The sequence below is a fragment of the Simochromis diagramma genome, unplaced genomic scaffold (genome assembly GCF_900408965.1).
Source record: "Simochromis diagramma unplaced genomic scaffold, fSimDia1.1 OVJJ01000585.1, whole genome shotgun sequence".
Lineage (NCBI taxonomy): Eukaryota > Metazoa > Chordata > Actinopteri > Cichliformes > Cichlidae > Simochromis > Simochromis diagramma.
In genome coordinates this window covers 4,796,646-4,815,612 of record NW_024387398.1, presented here as the reverse complement: position 1 = coordinate 4,815,612, position 18,967 = coordinate 4,796,646, and positions in this window count along the sequence as shown.

The window sequence follows — 18,967 nt, the reverse complement described above, 5'->3', positions numbered from 1 at the left end:
GTCATGAAATGTAAACTTCAAAATGACAAAATAACCATGTTGAAATAAAATTGAATGCTGCTGTATGAAGCAAGAAAAAATTGAAATACAGAATTGTTGTTATTTTATTTGTTTGTTTATTTATTTATTGGAAGAAGAAGAATGCATATTATATAACAGAAAGCAAAATGTGCTGTATGGACAAGAAAGCAAGAAGCAAAACTTAGCATGTGAATAAAAATATCCAGGAAATGATGAGGGAAAACATATGAGTGCATCTCAAAAAATTGGCAATAATTTCCCCACAAAAACAAATAAATCTATTTTAAAACGTGTCTGTTCAATCTAGTGGAGAGACAGTCAAACTGCATGTAGGAACATCAGCAGAGGGCAATGCCAGACAGGCCACAGTTAATTGCCAGGTGACTGAGCCTTACTTGGGTCAAAAGTGCACCAGGGAGATCTATGTGGAGCTAAGTATCATACACTTAAATATAAATGTTTACTTTATTTGTGGTTACCAGTTGGAGCTACTCCCAGATTTATCCACAAATGTGACTGTGAAATGATTAAAAACCTTGCTTACTGTATGAGTCTAAGGTGAAAGTCGCTCTGATTATCAGCTACTAGGATCAAAGCGATGCTGCAGTTTCCCCTAAATATATCTACTGCTGGGTTGTTTGGTTTATTACTTAAACATTTCAAAAGAGAATCCCGTATGTGGTGAAAAGAAAGATTGATGATAGAGGAGAGTTGATATAAAAATGAACTCTGTGGGAGGAAGTACGCATGCATTGGTGGTCTGCCACTGCTGGCACCAACTGTGAGTGTTTCCGCTGGAGATGCCAAATGGCTCCAGGTTGTGCCAAGAGAGAGATGGATCAAGGCGACGGGCCGAGCCGTGGTATTCCCATGTCTCTGATCACAGAAGGTAGACTCTACAGGAAAACCTGGGAAAATCTGGAGGTGGGAAAAGGTTCTGATTTGCTCTCTGAGTAGAGCTCTAACTCGCCTGTGCTGCAAACCTCTGTGGTGAGTTTTCATTTAGATCAAAGGGCCCAACCCCATTTCCAAGCATGCAAACAGAGAGAAACATCTGCAGCAGAATCTATGATATTTCCCGTGAGGGTTTTCAGAGAGGGCTTACTAAAACAAACTCCTCCATGCTGTTGACCACACCCCTGACCACTGGAGCTCTGACCACTCCATGTCTACATCTGTGCTGGTATGAAAGGAAAATGACCAAGAATGGTCTTGCTAATCGTTAGAAAATTAATACAGTACTCTGTAGTTTGTTTGTTTGTTTGTTGATTTAATTCAAATTTGAAATGTAGTTTATTGTATATTTACTGAAATGGCATGATGAGAAAAGCCATTTCTTCCATTGAACTTTAAAAACACTTGATTCTCATGATCAAGTGAGTTTTTCCACAAAGTTCAGGGATGATCTATACTATGAGGGTATGTGACAAAATGTGAAACAGACTTGAAAAACGCTAAAGCTATATACAAAACATCTGTAATGGTCTCATCTTTGGGGCACATTTCATTGTATGCTGAAGGAAAATGAAAACTTAATTTGAGACCATTTTGTAGCAAGATTACACCACTCCAACAATGCGTTCTAGGACCCAACCTATTTTGTGTTTATTCACCAGATGATGATAGCTTATTTGGCTAACTACCAATACATTACAGAATGTGGGAAGAATGTGGACTGAGGGTGTAGGGTGGTAGAAGGGCACTTGGGCCCCCTAATTTCAACATTCTTTACTCATTACTCATTGATCAGAGCAGATCTATGAAATGTAACTTTCATTTATTTAAAAGTGAGACTATGAAAGAGACAATGTACTCAAAGAGAGTACTGAACATGAATCTGTGGGAGAATTCATTATCACCAAAGACTATCACACAAAGAGCCAGTTAACAGTGGGGCCGGCAGGGGAACATTGGAGCCAGATCTTGTTCCACTGATATAAGACATTTGAAGTTCAGAGCATTTGAAGCCACTAAATCCACTAATTTTATATTAAATATTTAGCAAAGTGATTTTATAAGCATTTGGCCCCACCCCAAAATTTTCCATATTTTTCAAGTAACCCATATTTGACAGGAGCATAATAAAAATGGAAATTCTGTTTTTGGTGTGCCACTCCAATATTTATAATGGCCACCCTATTGAAAATAATCTGGAGGCACCCCTGTCTGGATTATACCACAAATACCTGTATCTCTGTCATGGTCCTGGATTACTTGACCTAGTGTTTTTGAGTTGTGGACTTTTTAGTTCCCTTTTTTTATTTATTGTCTGCTAATTTTTGCTTACTGAAATAATGGTTCATTATTTGTTTATTAACTAATTCTCAATAGTCTGCATTTGGGTAATTAATCCCTTATGACAAACCTATGGGAAAAAAGAATAATAATAAGACTTAAATTCAACAACACTTTCATATCGTTTTTAGCTCATTTGACTGATTTTTATGTTCTGCTGTCTGTCTATTCCGATAGGAGCTTGTTCCTGTAGTCCAAATGCAATAACTTGCCAAGGTAGCTGTCAAGTAAAAACATCTTCCAGAAACACATTTGCTCATCTACACACTTCTGAGGTTTTGTGTCTTGCATGTATACAACACTACAGCCATGACAAAATCTGTCCACAAACATATAAAAAAACATTTAGTTTTCTTTTTTCTTTTTCTATTTATTTATTTATATTCCTATTTTTTGCTTTGTCTAACCCACCATCTCACTTGAACTCACCAATTCACTTTCAAAGGAAGAATCTCACACCTGTAATTTTCATAGCAAATGAGCACTCCACATACTCAGTACAACCCCAGAGACATTACGCTCTGGGGTAAATATCATATAGCACTGTGCCTTGCTTAAGTGCATTTATGATCAATAAAGGGACTTTTCTTTTTGTCATTGATCAGGCATATCTGCAAACGAATGGCAAAACAACCTCCTTGTCTGTTCAAAGCACCACTCCAGCTTGGTTGGGGATTGCGTTGCTATGGTAATAAGCATCCTGGCTAGTACACAAGGGAGACGACCCCTAAAAGAACAGTTACCCTATGCAGCACATAAATGAGAGGGAAAAGCTGTCTGAGGGAGCCTGGTTGAAAAGGCATCATACTGCTTTCATACATGGTAGGATTAACTTGCGAGTGGTAGATGGCATTAATAAATAGGAGCCTACTTCATATCTCACATTCACACGCACACAGACACATGCAAATGAAGGAGAGCTTCAAGTTTGCCTAGCTCCTTCTTTAAATGTTTCACAGAGTCTTGTCATGTTGAGGCAGTATCATGAAGCACTTTGAATAAATAAAGACTCAGATTTTATTTTTCATAAGCCTTGCCTTTCAGTGCCCCTACCGACAATATAAATGTCTTGTATGTATGAGGACAACAAAAACCAAACACACTGATAATGGAGAAAGCATTACTTGAAGACAATGTAGTGTGGTAACTAAAATACATTGTTTGAACATCTATGAATAGTCAAAACTATGTTGTATGAAAACCTTGAGATTTTTATACAAATGCCAACAGGAAGAGATTGGATGACAGTGACTACATCAGGGTCTACACCTTAATAACCATGTGACTATTTTTTGGAGTTCTGTGCTCAAAATGTTAAAAGTGACTGCAATGTAAAAAATGCATTATTTTATTATTAAGCAATCCCTTCAGGATTTAAGCCACATTCTGAGCAAATGCAGGTGTTATCACGTTGCTTAAATGGAACTGAAGGTGATTATAATCCTTTCTGAACTCTGGTTGAGAAAGCTTAAAGCTAACTGTCACACACAGTGATATTTTATGCAAAAAGGAAAATTAATGAATGCTTTGATATATAAATTGTGCATGAAATGGGAAAACATTACATTTGTGTACAGGAGTACATGATGTTATTCAGTTGTGATATAACAAATCAGTCTCAGAGAGAGGAGACACAATGTGCATGCATAATATAGCTAAACAGCACCAAAAGCACATGAATGAGTATTTAAGGAAGGGAAAAGGTTAGATGCCAAATGTAGTGTAAAACGAGCATAAAGGGGTTACTGTTGCCAAGTAAAGTGCCAATTAATGTTCGCCATTTTTTCACAGTTTGATTGTAACTCATAAGATATGAATGTTGCATGCTCCATTTTTCCATGTAAGCTCCATGGGATCACGTAGAATGACAACGTATACATCTTCAGGGACATTTGAATGCAGTTTGGCAGAGAGGAACTCCCAGCTTGGTATTTTAAAAAAGAGTGGGCTTATATTTTTGAGCTTGCAGCTTGCAGACTGTATGAATGGTTACCAGGCAACAGCACCGAGAGCTGCTGGAATTGAAGTGTCTTCAACTAAAACTTCCTGCAAAGCAAATTTCAAATGGAAGCCATCCAAACACAGTCAGACACTCAATTTAAACAACTCAAATGAACATGGTGTTAGCAGACACACAAATAAACATTCAGCAATTCAAATGTTGCTACTACATTATCTTTGAAATAAACAGCACATATGATTTTGCATGTTATCCTTCTTACAAATAAATGTGTTGACTCGATCAGGGTAATAGGGACAATGCACAATATTAAGGATCTAAAGCCTTTCTTCTCCTCCTCCTCTTCCTTTCTCTCTGAGAAACATTATTTGAAGGCACTTGCACAGCATAGTTCATGTATGTGTGGTGCTGCACTAACTTGAACATGCAAAGCTGAAACACAGACATGGAAGACAGTCTATAAACTGAGCTGTTAAATTCTTTGATTAGATTAAATAAATCTATCTGAGGCAATAAAAACCAACAACAAGCACACAGGTGCATTAAGGGTGGCTTGGTACCAGCAAGATGTATAAAACCATATTTTTATATGTTTTTAATAGTAATAATATCAAATATTAATCTTTCTGGCTGGTTCAAGTCAGGATGTATTTGTGGAACAAATAATGTATCTGCTGTGCATTTCTGCTGCATGTCAGATTTCACAAAACAGTCCACTTTACTGCTCCAGTTCATTTGCTCCATGTCTCTGACCTCCAGTTTCCCCTTAATTTATCAAAGGACCTTTTCTGCTGTTGCTGATATAAGGCGTGCTCAGATATAATGACATTATATGGCATTTTTCATTGTTGTTGTTAGTTTTTATTTCTCCTGCATTTGGCTCCAACAATATGCACTGTTGTGAGTGAGTGTGGGTGACTGCTGAGACTTGGAAGATCTACTCATTAAAATTCCCGAAGACGTTTCTGGCCTCGTTAAAGACTGGCTGTCTGGTCAGGAGATAAATTCCACCCACACCTTTTTTCTTGCCTCTGTTTTTCTCTTCTGCTCTTTGTAATCATGCTCTCTCAAAGGCTTCAATATGAAAGGGAATTGATGGCTCAAAGGGCCCCAGGATGCTGCATAATGTTTCAGTGACTCCTCGTAAGCAGACTTTAGTAATCCAAGAAGCTTGCAGCAGTTTGCATCCCTTTTCCTTGTCTTTTTTAAAGAAAACTTAATTTAAGAGTAGACAACATTTTAACTCTAATCTATATTGAACCAAAGCACAAAGCATATGTGTTACCAAAAATAAGGTAAAAGCTAAGATAGTGTTAACGTAAATGTGGAAGCTACTATAGAATGTGATTTAGATATGTAACATGTAATCTGATCACAAATGTCATGTAAATACAGTGTAGGACTAAAGCAGGCACTTAATTTCTCTAAACAACAGTGTGTTCCCCTGTTTTTCTCTGCATTTCTTTCTCAACAACAGATGAAGGAACTAACATACAAGGTAAAGGTGGTGAGGAACCAAACACATAAAGAGCTTTCATGTTCATTTCTGTACCAGCAAACACATTTTCTGGATAGATATTTTAAGATCACAGTGACTAATGTGTCATTTGCATTTACTGTATTGTATTATTAAAATGCTGTTGCCAGAAAGGGAGTTTTTCCTCTATTGTGGGCATTTTGTGTCATTTCAGAATCTGTCAAATTGAAGCTTTTCTCTAATGTTCGTATTAACGAGTCAAATTTCGACTGTTATTATCGAGGTGAGCCTGTTCAAATTGTAGCCTCAGTTTCCTGCTCTGAGCTGTCTTTCACTGTTGTAGCCCATTAGCTTCACGGTTCAACATATTGTGCTTTCAGCGATGCTCTTTTGCATATCTTGGTTGAGAGGAGTGGTTATTTTAGTTACCCTGCTTTCCTATCAACTCTGAGCAGTCTTGCCATCTCCTCTGGATATTTTTACTCATTGAACTGCCTCTCACTGGATATCATATACCTTTTTTTAGATGGTTCACTGAGACAAGCCCATTTGGTACCAACAACCTCACCTCATTGAAAGTCCATTTTATCACCTTTCTGATATCTACATGCCATTAAATTGCTGCCACGTGACAGGCTGATTAGATATTTGCAATAACACGCAGCTGGAAAACCTAAAAAAATGGGCAGTATATACTCTTGTGTGATGAAAAATTGTAGATATGTGACTAATACTGTAGGAATAAATAATCTGAATGAAGAGATGGGAAAGAGAGGAAGTAATAATGCTATAGATGTAAAAAGACAATTGCAAAATGGTGTGGAACCGCACTGCTACATTCCAGCAATAAAAAGAACAAAAAGCCAAATGACTGTGGAAGGAAGATTATGATGAAGTTCCTCCATCTGTGTTGGTGGCTTAAGTCGCACTGGGAAAGCACCTGTGTGAGACAGAGCCCATTACAGAGCCGTTACAAGGCCATCTCCACAGAGGACAGACCACAAGTGGCCAATTAAATAATTAGAGCATCCCTTTTCTCCATGTGCTCTCTCTGCTTCTCCTTTATCTCTAGCTCAGAACTGAAATTCTAAGCTCAAGCATAAAAAACATGTAACCCTCACTCCTGTAGGCCCAGCTGATACACGAACAGAAATATCACCATTAAAGGAAGGAGAGAGAATATGTCATTCGTCTTTGTCGCCACACAACAGGACTTGTTTACTCTATTTACCCAAGTCATTACTACTGCAGACTGTGGAAAATAATTATGTCTAGAAGCATCTGAACTGAAGCATGGACTCGTTTCTTTAACATTGTCTTTCTGGCTTATTTCTGTTTTTGTAGAACTTCTTAGTGTATTTACAGTATGTTTAGATGCACAAACAAATCTGGATTTAGTATGATTTTGGTGTGGAGAACAGGCTTTGGTTAAACAGTGTTTAAGAGGTTCATGGGCATCTTTTGTTAGTGTGGGAAGAAGCTGAAGAGACACACCACAGACATGCGAAAAACCAGGTACTATCTTCACAAAGTGTGACTTTACTGTCAGAAACTTGCATGTTTATTTATTATTAATTCTATTATTTATTATATTAAAAAAAAGCATAAAAGCAAAAACGTGTTGTTTTACTGCTTCTTGTCAGTGAACAGTTGCCAGGCAACCAACAAGAGAAGGCACTGTCCCCAGCCAAGAAATAGTCACATAATCCACTGTAAAGTGAATTGTTGCTTTAAAACTTTACGGGGGGGGATAAATCCAACATAATGTGTTAATTTGTTAAGTTTTAGTGGTGGTGGGAGGCAAATTTTGTTATTATTGGGCGGAGCCAAGATTGCTCTGCAAGATGTTTGCCCTAGTTTCAGTTTTTCCTATATCAAACAGCTGACTGGAGCCTCATGTTTAGTAGACAGATGCAGCATGTTAGTGTTTTAAATGTTGTCAAATAGTGTGCCACACAACCGTATTTCAATGAATTATTAAGAACTGGGTGACACACAAAAACAAAATTCACACACAAACGTGATTCACTCTGTAAGACACTAATAATTGTGGGTCTTAGGAACTTAGGAAAGCCATAATAACAGTGGAGCAGGCTAAATGGCAACAGTGGGACAAATTAATTATCCATTTAGTCAACTGTCTTTGGAGGAACTCTTGTTCAGTTTGTCTCAGGACTATTGTATTGCATCCATTTACTGTATGTATTTCAGGTAATACACTGTATCACACAATAATAACACCTTAAAGACTATATTGACTGTATTGCTGAAACATGAAAGCATCACTCAGACCTTTTTTATCCTTAAATTTCAGGCACAGTGAGATCAAAACAATCGATGATCGCACATAAAATACTGCCAAAGCAATAACCCTTACTGAAACAGACCAATTAAAATGTACACTAAGCACACTAATACTTCTTCCTGGGTTCTTTTTTTTTTTGTTTGGTTTTTTGTTGTTGTTTTTTTTGAGGAAGTGTACCAAGAAGAAGACAAACCTTGTTTTCACTCGTCTTCCCTTCCCTGCATGACACTTGGTGATAAATAATAGAACTCAAATGCAGCCTTGGGAAGCTGAGAACAGAGCAGCTCCCTAAAAATCAAAGCTCGAGATCAAAGGATTAGCTGTGCACCAGGCAAAATAATGGCTGTGCATTTTTGGTGTATGCATGTGTAGGTGTGTGATTATCAGAGATGGGCAGTAACACGTTACTTGTAACGTGTTACTGTAATCCGATTACTTTTTTCAAGTAACGAGTAAAGTAAGGGATTACTATTGCAAAAACGGTAATTAGATTACCGTTACTTTCCCGTAGGAACGCTGCGTTACTGCGTTACTAAAACTGTGATTTTTTTTGCGAGAATGTCTCATGACAGTGACGTAAGCAAGTGCGACGTTCGTGACAACAGCTGTGTGCAGATCAACAATGGATCATATATCGAGTGTGGGAGAGAGTATGAGCGTGCAGCGTTTAAAGCGTGGAAGTACTGACCTTACTTTGAGTTTGATACCATAAAAAGTGACAAAAACATTAGTGTCCATCGTGCGTGGGAAGAAAACTTCTTTTTACAGCGAAAAAAAACCCCTAAACTTCCAAGCAAGCACCGAGTGCGCTACGACGTAATGGGAAATTCACAGAGAAACTCGCGGATTCTTCAACTGACCGCTGCGGCACACCTGCACCAGGGTAAACATCCGCCTACCCTACTCCTGCTTTACAGGTGAAAATAGAGCAAAAGGACCGCTAGTCTTTGACTTTATTTATTTTCTGCTGTGTTTTACTTGCATCTATTTGAAAGAGCGAGTGTAAACACACACAAAAAAAATATTTTATGTGCTGGAATGTGCAGAAAATAAGTTTAAATATTAAACAAATTTCTTCCAGTCAGAGAATGTTGCATATAATTACATTTTTGCTTGATGCATAAAGTTAAAAGATTAAAACTAATAAAACAAGTTTTAAAAAGGGACTTTTCCATTTGATTACATTTTGTATCATGGATTATGTAGAAAAAGTAGAATTGGGTTGAAAGATCTATCGCTTTATCACCTATTCAGGTTGTAAATCGTGTTTTTAAAAAGTAACTAAGTAACTAAGTAATTAATTACTTTTGAAAATAAGTAATCAGTAAAGTAACGGGATTACTTTTGGGGGGAAGTAATCAGTAATTAGTTACTGATTACTTTTTTTTAAGTAACTTGACCAACACTGGTGATTATCCCAGTAAAGTTAGAGTTAAAGAGACAGATCGTATTACAACATGGCAGGTGTACCTGTCACACCAATTGGTTGTATTGTAGCTTAGCTTTCAGCATATAATCATATAATATTCATGCTAATAATATATATTGCATGACAATTCTGTACATACTAGGATGTAGTTTGTCTGTATTGGTAATGGGGAAGACATACTGTAAAAGAATACGTCTCTCTCTCACAGTATCTCTTCTGTCCTGTCTCCCTCTCCTCACTGCCAAGCAGTCATGGCAGATGGCTACACCTCCCTTTGCCAGGTTCTGCTAAAGGGTTCTTCCTGTTAAAAGGGTTTTTTTCCTTCCCACTGTTGCCAACTGCTCCCACATAGCAGATTTGGAGTTTCTAACATACAATTACATTCAATTTAGAATCACGGAATCAAATAATCATCTTAGTGAAAAGAGAATCCAAAAGATCAAAAATCACTGGTCATGAACATCTGTGGGTACTGTTGTGCAAAGTTATTTTAGTAAATAGAAACAAAAATGCAGAATTAAAGTATATTTTTTGGATTGTTTTATGTAATGCATAAGCTTTACTGCTCACGATTCACAATAGCTGTTCAAATTTTATAATTACAGACAGTATAAAAATTACCAAGTGCTGTTCACAAGAGCTATATAGTCAGTGGGTAGTCAGACATCAGGACATACTTGTTAAATTCAATATGCATTTATTAAAGATACATTAGTGTTTCAAGCATGTTGGGCCAATATGAAGTAAAAACAAAATAAACATTTTTGCTGTATCAACATCAATTTGATTCCCTTGTTTCCAAACCAAAAATAGTCTAAATATTCTCTTGGTGTTGATTGGTGAACATATCTGTTTATCACTTGGGTTCAAAATCTCTCAAAATGAGTTGAGATATAATGACTGTAAAGGTCAGATCAAACAATTTACATCATTTTCACATTTATCAAACCATTTTTCAATCCTGTGATTTCATGGATGGCGGACTGTCACCCCTTTGACCAGGATAGACACGTCAACATATAGAATAAATGTGAACAGCTTTGCATTACTCTGGCAAAGTAGTGAACTAGTTGGTCTCACAGCACAAGCAAAAAACATCTGGGTATAAATCTGCAGGTCAGCTGTCGCCTTCCATGTTCCCATTATCTTCCTTCTAAGGGAACACCTGGGTCCAAACCATGCCAGCCAAATGCCTCATGCAGCAAATAGAATCAGAAGAAGTGTTTCAGGTTTTCCGTTTTGTCACCCTTACTTTAGGTTAGAAAGAAAAACAAGACAAAAACACAATTAGCAGGGCTGTGTTTACCAGCACCCCGTGATTTTCTCTGAATAATGCAGTATGGTATTTCAGTGTCAACTCAAGTGGAAGTTTTTCTGTTTTTCTTTTTTTTTCTTTTTTTTTTACTTAGGAGGTTTCAAGACTTGCAGATACAATGAAAATAAAAAAGGTATAACCAGTCTAAGAGTTTCAGCTGTAAGTAGTTTCCTGTGAGCTGTGGTGTCAAAACTGAACTGAAGTCTAACAGGCAGCTATTTGGCTTGACCTGCTGAAACAGCTACAATTTGCAGGCAGGTTTGAGTTATATAATGAAGAGGAGAAAAAGTCAGATTCAGAATTAATGTCAGCCACACTTGAAATATGAACTAAACTCATCTGAACATTTCTTTTGTACTATCTGCTTCAAAAGACATATCTCAAAGAATACGTGGGCACCACATATTCCATTAATTAAAGATGCATTGCACAATTCATCACTGCTAACCTTGGAAAACATCAAATATGCACATATAATCAAATCTGTATTAAGTACAACATCAATTACTCTTTTTAAGAAAAAAACATTTTATTGATAGTTAGGCAAAAACAGCTCATATTTTCTGATGGAATATTATTATATATACTATAATAAAACAACTGGCCTAAGCTAGGCCATCATTCATTTATTTATTTATTATCCATTTCACCCTGTTCCTAGCATTCTCCTTGTCACACCAACCCTCTCCGTCTCCTATTTTACTACAGCCACGACTCTTCTCTGTGGTCTTCTTCTTTTCCTCTTGTCTGGCAGCTCTATCATCAAGATCCTCTGTACATCTCAATTTGGTCTCTCTAACTTTCCCTCCAAAACGCTCAACCTCAGCTGTCTCTCTGATGTACTCATTTCTAATCTTGTCAACCCTGGTCACGCCAAATGAAAAATTAACATCTTCAACTCTGCAACTTCCAGCTCAGTCTCCAGTATTTTTTGTCATTTTGCCACCATCTCCAAACCATACATCATAGCAGATCTCACTACCATCTTGTAAACCTTCCCTTTCAGTCTTCTGGTGATCCTTCAGTCACAAATCACACTGACACTCGTCTCCACCCACTCCACCTTGCCCACACTCTGTTCTTCATTTCTCTTATCCACTGTCTGCTGTTTTGGATCATTGACACCAGGTATTAAAACTCATAACACTTGAAAATCTGTATTAGTTATTTATGGACATTTGGTAATTTAAAGCCTGAGTCACACTATTTCTGTATGCTAGTACATGTAAATAAGTAGCTTTTGTGTTTTATGTATTTTATGTAACAGAGATTTAAGGGTTAAAAATGTTGCCAGCTTAAGACATATTTTAAGCTGTAAACACTGCATTTTGCTACATTGCCTCGATACTTCTCCACACATACAAAAGATAGCTATTTGACTGTATGCAATAATACTGTTAGAAAGCAATTAGGATATATTTAGTGAAATTACACTGATGTAAAACCAGCTGTTTCTTAGACGAGACAGACACATGGATTGGGATGTGTAATAATAATGTTTAAAAACAGATTTTAAAAACTGCTTTACACTGGTAGATTTTTTTTTATGTCAGTGTATAATGATCACTGATCTGTCCCGTGGATTAAAATTGATTTTTTTCTTTCTTTCTTTTTCTGTTCTTTTTTTATTTAGTAAACAAGGACCTCCATGAAATTATCTGCAACAAAAACATGTTTTTTGTTTTTTTCCCTAGTTCTAAAGAACATGTTGGGAATTGAGTTAAAGTCAAAATGAGTGTGCTGTATTCTGTTTTGATTATTTCAAGCTTGATTTTAGGCATATTTTATGATTTTTTGTAACCGCTATGCAAGGAGATATAATCTTTGTACTTTCTATACTTGTCTTTCTTTTATTTATGTATCTTATTTTGATTGTGCACTGTGCTAATAAACCTACAGAATCTTCTTTTCGTAAACTTATTTCCTTAAATAGTGCATTAAATAAAAACACTTAGAGCTCTCTTTATGACAATGGCAGGGGATAAAGAGAGATATCACAGAGACCATTCACTTGCTGAATCCTTACAGCCCATAGACCACTTACTAACCCAAATTCTTAAGGAAAATTAAAACCTCATTTGGCATCACGTAGTGAAGTCAGAGAGGCCACAATGTCTGTGTATATGTCTGGGTCATCCTTACATCATTGTGGAACCGGGAGTCAGATTTTAGAGTATAAATTGTCTCTCAAAGCTTCTTCACAGGTCACCAGTCAGAGACAGCCACAGAACAAAACCTCTTGGTTTTTATTTTGCTTAGGAGCACATCAGCTGTGAGGTTTAGAACCCTAAAGTTGATCTGTAAACATATTTGTAGTTGTGTTTTCTGTCATCAAGGGTCATCATTTACATCTAATTAAAAATGCCATTTTCAAATTAGTGCAACAATTGGCTGTGCTTTATACAGGGGTAATGGAGATTACAGTAGTGATGTCAACTGGCAATTAAGTTTCCCTTCTTATACAGCAGCAGTGACATTTTCATTTAAACTAATGCAGTTATAGTCCATTAGTTATCCAGCGACAATTAATAGGTGATTCCAGGGATGGAGATGAGAAGTGTGGGTATATCCAGTTTCTCCCAGTTTGTCCTTCTGGTTAAGAAGGAAGCACTGCCACCTAGAGGAGGAATGCATCATTATGGGGCTGTACTTGTTTTTTTTTCTTGCAGCCATTTTGTTGTGAATAAAACACCTTTCAAAAGTCCCACCTAACTCGGCCTTTTGTGTCTTCTATTGACATCACATCAGGGTGTCTTTATCTGCTGATTTAGTCACCACTTTACTTTTTCCTGAGTGTTTCTGTGCTGGGTTTGTTTTGAGGTTTTTTTTTGTTGTTGTTGTTGTTGTTTTTGTTTTTTGCCGCTGTCTGCAACAGCAGCAAAGAACAAAAATGAAACAGGATAACAGGTTTTCTTTTTCCTGATGTTGTCGGCCCCCTTTTTTTTGTCCAATCCCAGCTGGCTCAGTGCATGACTTCACAGGCTTGGCCTGCTTTCTCAGCAGACCTCTCTATCACCGAGTAGGTCTCCAAGACTGAAAGATGGCATGTGTGAATGAAATACTGGGCTGCAGTTTTTGGGTTCTGTAGGAAGCATCTCACTCCAAAATACATCCCTTTTATGTTAAAAATAATTTTACATGAATTTATACTATCAAGACATTCACAGCAAAGTCAGTGCTGCATGGCACACATTAAAACTAGACAGGTTATTTCTTGCCTTTCAAGTTCATTTGCTTGATATTGAACAAACACAATAAATCTAAGACTAAGTTTGAGACATTTTTTTTAATGCAGAGAGAAGATTAATATTTGTCATGAATGAAAGGCAGCTATCCAGGATGGTTCCAGTTGTGAGCCCCAAACAAAAGGGACTTTGTTCCAAAGGCATCAGGGGAACATATGTGTGTGGATGTGTTTAAAGAGAACTGGTGGAGAGTCACAGCAGATTTTTCCCTTCTTAGTGTATGCCACTTTAAAAAAAAAAACCTTTGCCAGTAAAAAGAGACAGAACAACAGTAAAAATATTTCGGGAACGATGACACATTGAATACATTATTACATTAATGCACTATATAGATTAAGGAGTGTGGCCTATATATACGTATTTGACAAATAAAAATAGAAGAAAACATTTCGGCACTTTGTAAAACGATTTTTAATAATAACAGAATGTCATGATTTTTTTTTGTAGTTTCCATCACATTCTATGATTGATTCTATTATATACTTTATCTGGTAACAGCATTTAATTATCCTTTAAATCTCAGATTGTCCATATTACATGCACATACACTGCATTATACACTGTGATAATGCATTACTGAGAAGTGACAAAGATGATCTAAAACAGAAGAAGCAATATTTCCTGTATAATATATGAAAAAAAAAAAACATTGTTACCACAGCATATTGCTATAGATTCAAATTTGGATGATTTCAAGTCAGACGCTTTCAAAATAGCATTATTAGCAGTCCTCGGTTCCTGCCAGGCAGGAGGAGACAGACACTGAAATGTGACCCTGGTGCTGCAAGTACAGTTGCATAGCAACCCATCTCCATCTGCAGTTAAGCTTCTCTCCGCCAAAGAAACAACTGTCATTTTTGCTTCACATGCAGTTTCATACAATGAAACTTTTTAAAGAAAAAATATAAACACCACTGAGTCTTAAGAGCCTATTTTCTCCATTCTTTACTCTGACATAATACATACACATACTTCTCTGTAGCTACAGGTAGGTCCATAACTTGTTGGACAAAGACACCGTTTTTGTCCTTTTTCACCATTTAGTTGTACACCACCTCAGTCGATTTTAAAACAATCAAGATGTGATTGGATTTCGGCTTTAATCCAAGGGGGTTTACAAAAGCTTTGTATTGGCTGTTTAGCAATCAATTTTTAGACGTGGTCCCTATTTTTAGAATTTCATCATTAATTGGGAAATTGACTGGAAAAGTAATTTCATGTTCAGGTGAGATCTATTTCCTTCTTATTTCTTGACAAATGAAGCAGGTTTGGGCATTGTAGCTTTTCAATGTAAATCTAAAACGAAGCCCACAGAGATGTCAGTGCAAGTGAGGGAGGCCATCGTTCAGCTGAAAAAATGAATCTGTCAGAGAGAGCGGTTACCAAAGAGAAAAGCATTGACAAGGAGAGAAACACCTCAAAGCATACCATATTATCTGTCAAGGTGGAGACAATATTGTAGCATGGGCACGTATGGCTGCCAGTTTATTGAGGTTGTGACTGCAACAGGACAAATTCTGAGGTGCACAGGTGTGTATTCTCTGCTCAGCTTGAGCCAAATTCTACAAAACATAGTGTTTCATAGTGCAAAAAAAAAAAGCATATCGCACAAGTGATCATAGAGCTTCTAAAGGTAAAGAAATGAAAAATGTTTCATTTGCCAAGTCAGTACCCTGATCTCAACCCAACAGAGCTTGTTTTTCAGTTATTAATCACAAACTGAATGCAGAAAGACTCATAAGAAAACAGCAGCAGAAGGTGGCTGCAATAAAGGCATGCATCTCAAGGGAAAAATGATGTCCAATTAATTCTGAGATTTAGAGAATGGGGGGAATATGTAATAAAATGGCTATACATGGCAAAATAAATCCTTTGAATTAAAGCTGAGAATCTGCACTTCAATCTGCACTTCACACCACTACAGAAAAAACACATGTCTTTGTCCAAACAACTTATGGACCAAACTTGTTTTTCAGTGAGGCTGTATTTACTAGATGGCAGATTTGCACTTTGAAATAATATTTATTTTCTTTATTTTCATTTTAAAGACTGTTTAAGTCTTTAAAATGTGAAAAGCTCAAAATAAAGTAAGTATTTCTTCAATGCACGCCTGTAAGTACACAGTTTATTTAACATGTTGAACGCGTTACTCATGGACTGCAGCTCAGTAGACAGGTCATTTTTATAAAACTTTATCATTCATTTTTCACTAGTTAAATGGGTTCTGGATTCTACTTTTATGAAGTGAAACTTGTTTCAGCTTAGACCTTGCAGCCATCTAGAAACACAAGCAGGTAGGTTGATATTTGTTTCAACATCCTTAATAAATCCCAGGTATATGCACAAACAGCTTATGAATGCAAGCAGACATAGGAAATATATATTCAAGCAAATCTATGAGAAAGTAAAAGACTTGTGCACAGGCTGACACATAAAATGGCACACACATACACATTATGAGCACATTATAAAGAGAAGAGCAGCTGCACAGTAAACACAATCCCCAAATTTTGTTTAAAAATCAGGAGACTCATTAAGGCCATTAAGAAGAGACTATTAAGGGTATGAGATGATTTTTGCATGCCACAATATAATTTGCTTCTTCCATTAGGAGCATTATACTGGTTTAATGAAGTTTGGAATGCTGAGCAAGCATGTCATGGTTGCACTGATTTCATCTTACACCTGTGCATACAAGTAATCCTCTGAAACAAACAAAAGACATCAGAGTTATAGTTTCTGGACAAGAAATATCATGTGGTCTTCATCTCCAGGTTATGTGGAATTATTCCAAAATCAGATTTTCTGAGAGCACTTCAATATTTTACCTAAAAATTAAGTTAAATGGGAAAGTAACTCAAGAGCACTGTTTCTGTTTGCACATACAAGCAATTATTTGTTGGACCACAGTTAAGTGATCCTGTGGAGCCTATAAAATGATGTGCTGGCATATCGCTTCATGTTTACGGTGATGTACATTTGTGACAGACATTGTAGAGAACTAATGATATAAAATGTGACAAAATAAGTTAAATGATGTGTCTCTCTATATTAGTATAAAGATATAACATAAGAGAGCTGGCCCAAAGTACCAGGTGTGGAATTCTGTACTCATCCATCAGCACACATGCAAGGACACACAAAAATGTGCACATATGTGCACACTTGTTCAAATACACATCTGTGTTGCACACTCATAACGCAAAGTTTTGTGAAGCTCTCCTTTGGTTCAGAGCCTGACGCATTTATCTTGGCACACCTTGACATTTTTGCAACGGTGGTAATCAGATTTGTGGCCATGCTCCCGTTATCATCTAGGTCCTGGAATATTGTACTTCTGTTGATGTATGTTGCTGTACTAAGGGGCTACAGTGTTTGTTTATTTTCTTGTTGTTTTTCTTTTTCTCATTGTAGTCAGAGCAGATGTTACTCACTTGATGTCATGAAAGAAAAAAAAAGAAAAATGTAATTGCCTTGACATGTTTCAAAGGTCATCGCTTTGACAGACAGTTAGGCAAAAGAAACGGCACAAAGGGAAAGAGAACAATATAAATGTAAAAGGACAATTCAGTATTTGTGCATTGGTGACAACTGGAAGTATAACAGACAGTGCAGATGCCTTTCAAATATATGTCGGTTGCAGATAATATGATAACTATGATAACTGTTTTGTTTTTGTTTGTTTGTCTTTTTATGATGTAGTTAAAGACAGTGAGTGAAAAATAATACAATTATTTACTGTCTGACTTGGTTGGTAATATAAATTAGCAGTAAATTATTTAAGTTATGTCACTAGAGATGGAAAAACAGTATTACTTTAAAGGTGTAAAATTACAGTTACAAAACAAGATGGTGTCTGTTCATCGAGATGATTTGTTGAAGTTCAAACCCAGCATCAGAAAGGGGGAAAAAAGGAGATATAAGTGGCCAAGCTGACTGGCCACATTCAAAATGTGAGTATTTCACAAACTGCTGATCTACTATGATTTTCCCACACAACCATCTCTACCAAGTCTGAAAGGAAGGCAAAATATCCAGCGAGCTACATCTTTCTGGGCATAAACACCTCATTTATGCCAGAGATCAGGTGAGAATGGCCAAACTGCTTCAAGCTGATAGGAAGGCAACAGCAACTCAAACATGAAGCTGATGGTCTAATGCAGCAGAAGAACGAACCAGGTGCCAAACCTGTTAGCTAATCTCAGGAAAGTAAGGATAGAATTCGTAAAGGGTCACCAAAATTTAGATGGTAGGGTCATAGTTCGGTCTAAACAACTTGATGGAGTGGATTCATTCTGTTATCTTTAATAGTTCAGGCTGAAGAAGTGGTTTAACTGTCTGGTTGATATTTTCTTACCACACTTTGATCCCCTTATTATGAAATGGGCATCACTGAAACGCCACAGCCCATCTGAGTATTGTTGTTAACCATGTCCATCCCTTTATCATCACAGTGTATCCATTTTCTCATAACTCCTTTTCCAGCAGATAATACACCAGTTTCTGGTTTCTTGAACACGGCATTGAGTTCACTGTGATCAAATGGCCTCTACAGTCACCAGATCTCTATCCAGCAGAGCATCTTTGGGATTCACCGGAAGATTCATCAAAAGATTCAGTGATGTGAGCCAACAAACCTGCAGCCCAGTTCCAAAGGTAGAAGGGCCCAAACCAGTACTATCAGCTTTAACTTTCAACAAAAATGTTTATATAATGTAATAAAAAATCTAAATCTGGACAATAACTCGGTAAAAAAGATAATATTAACTTGTTGCTCTGTAATCTTTAATATATTTCACTCTGTGGGAGCACAAATCTCTGCAGATACATGTTGCTTTTATAGATCCTGAGGAAGGAGAGAGGATAAGAGGCTGAGACCTAGCTTCACATACTCTGCATCCCTTGGAGCCAATGTGCAAG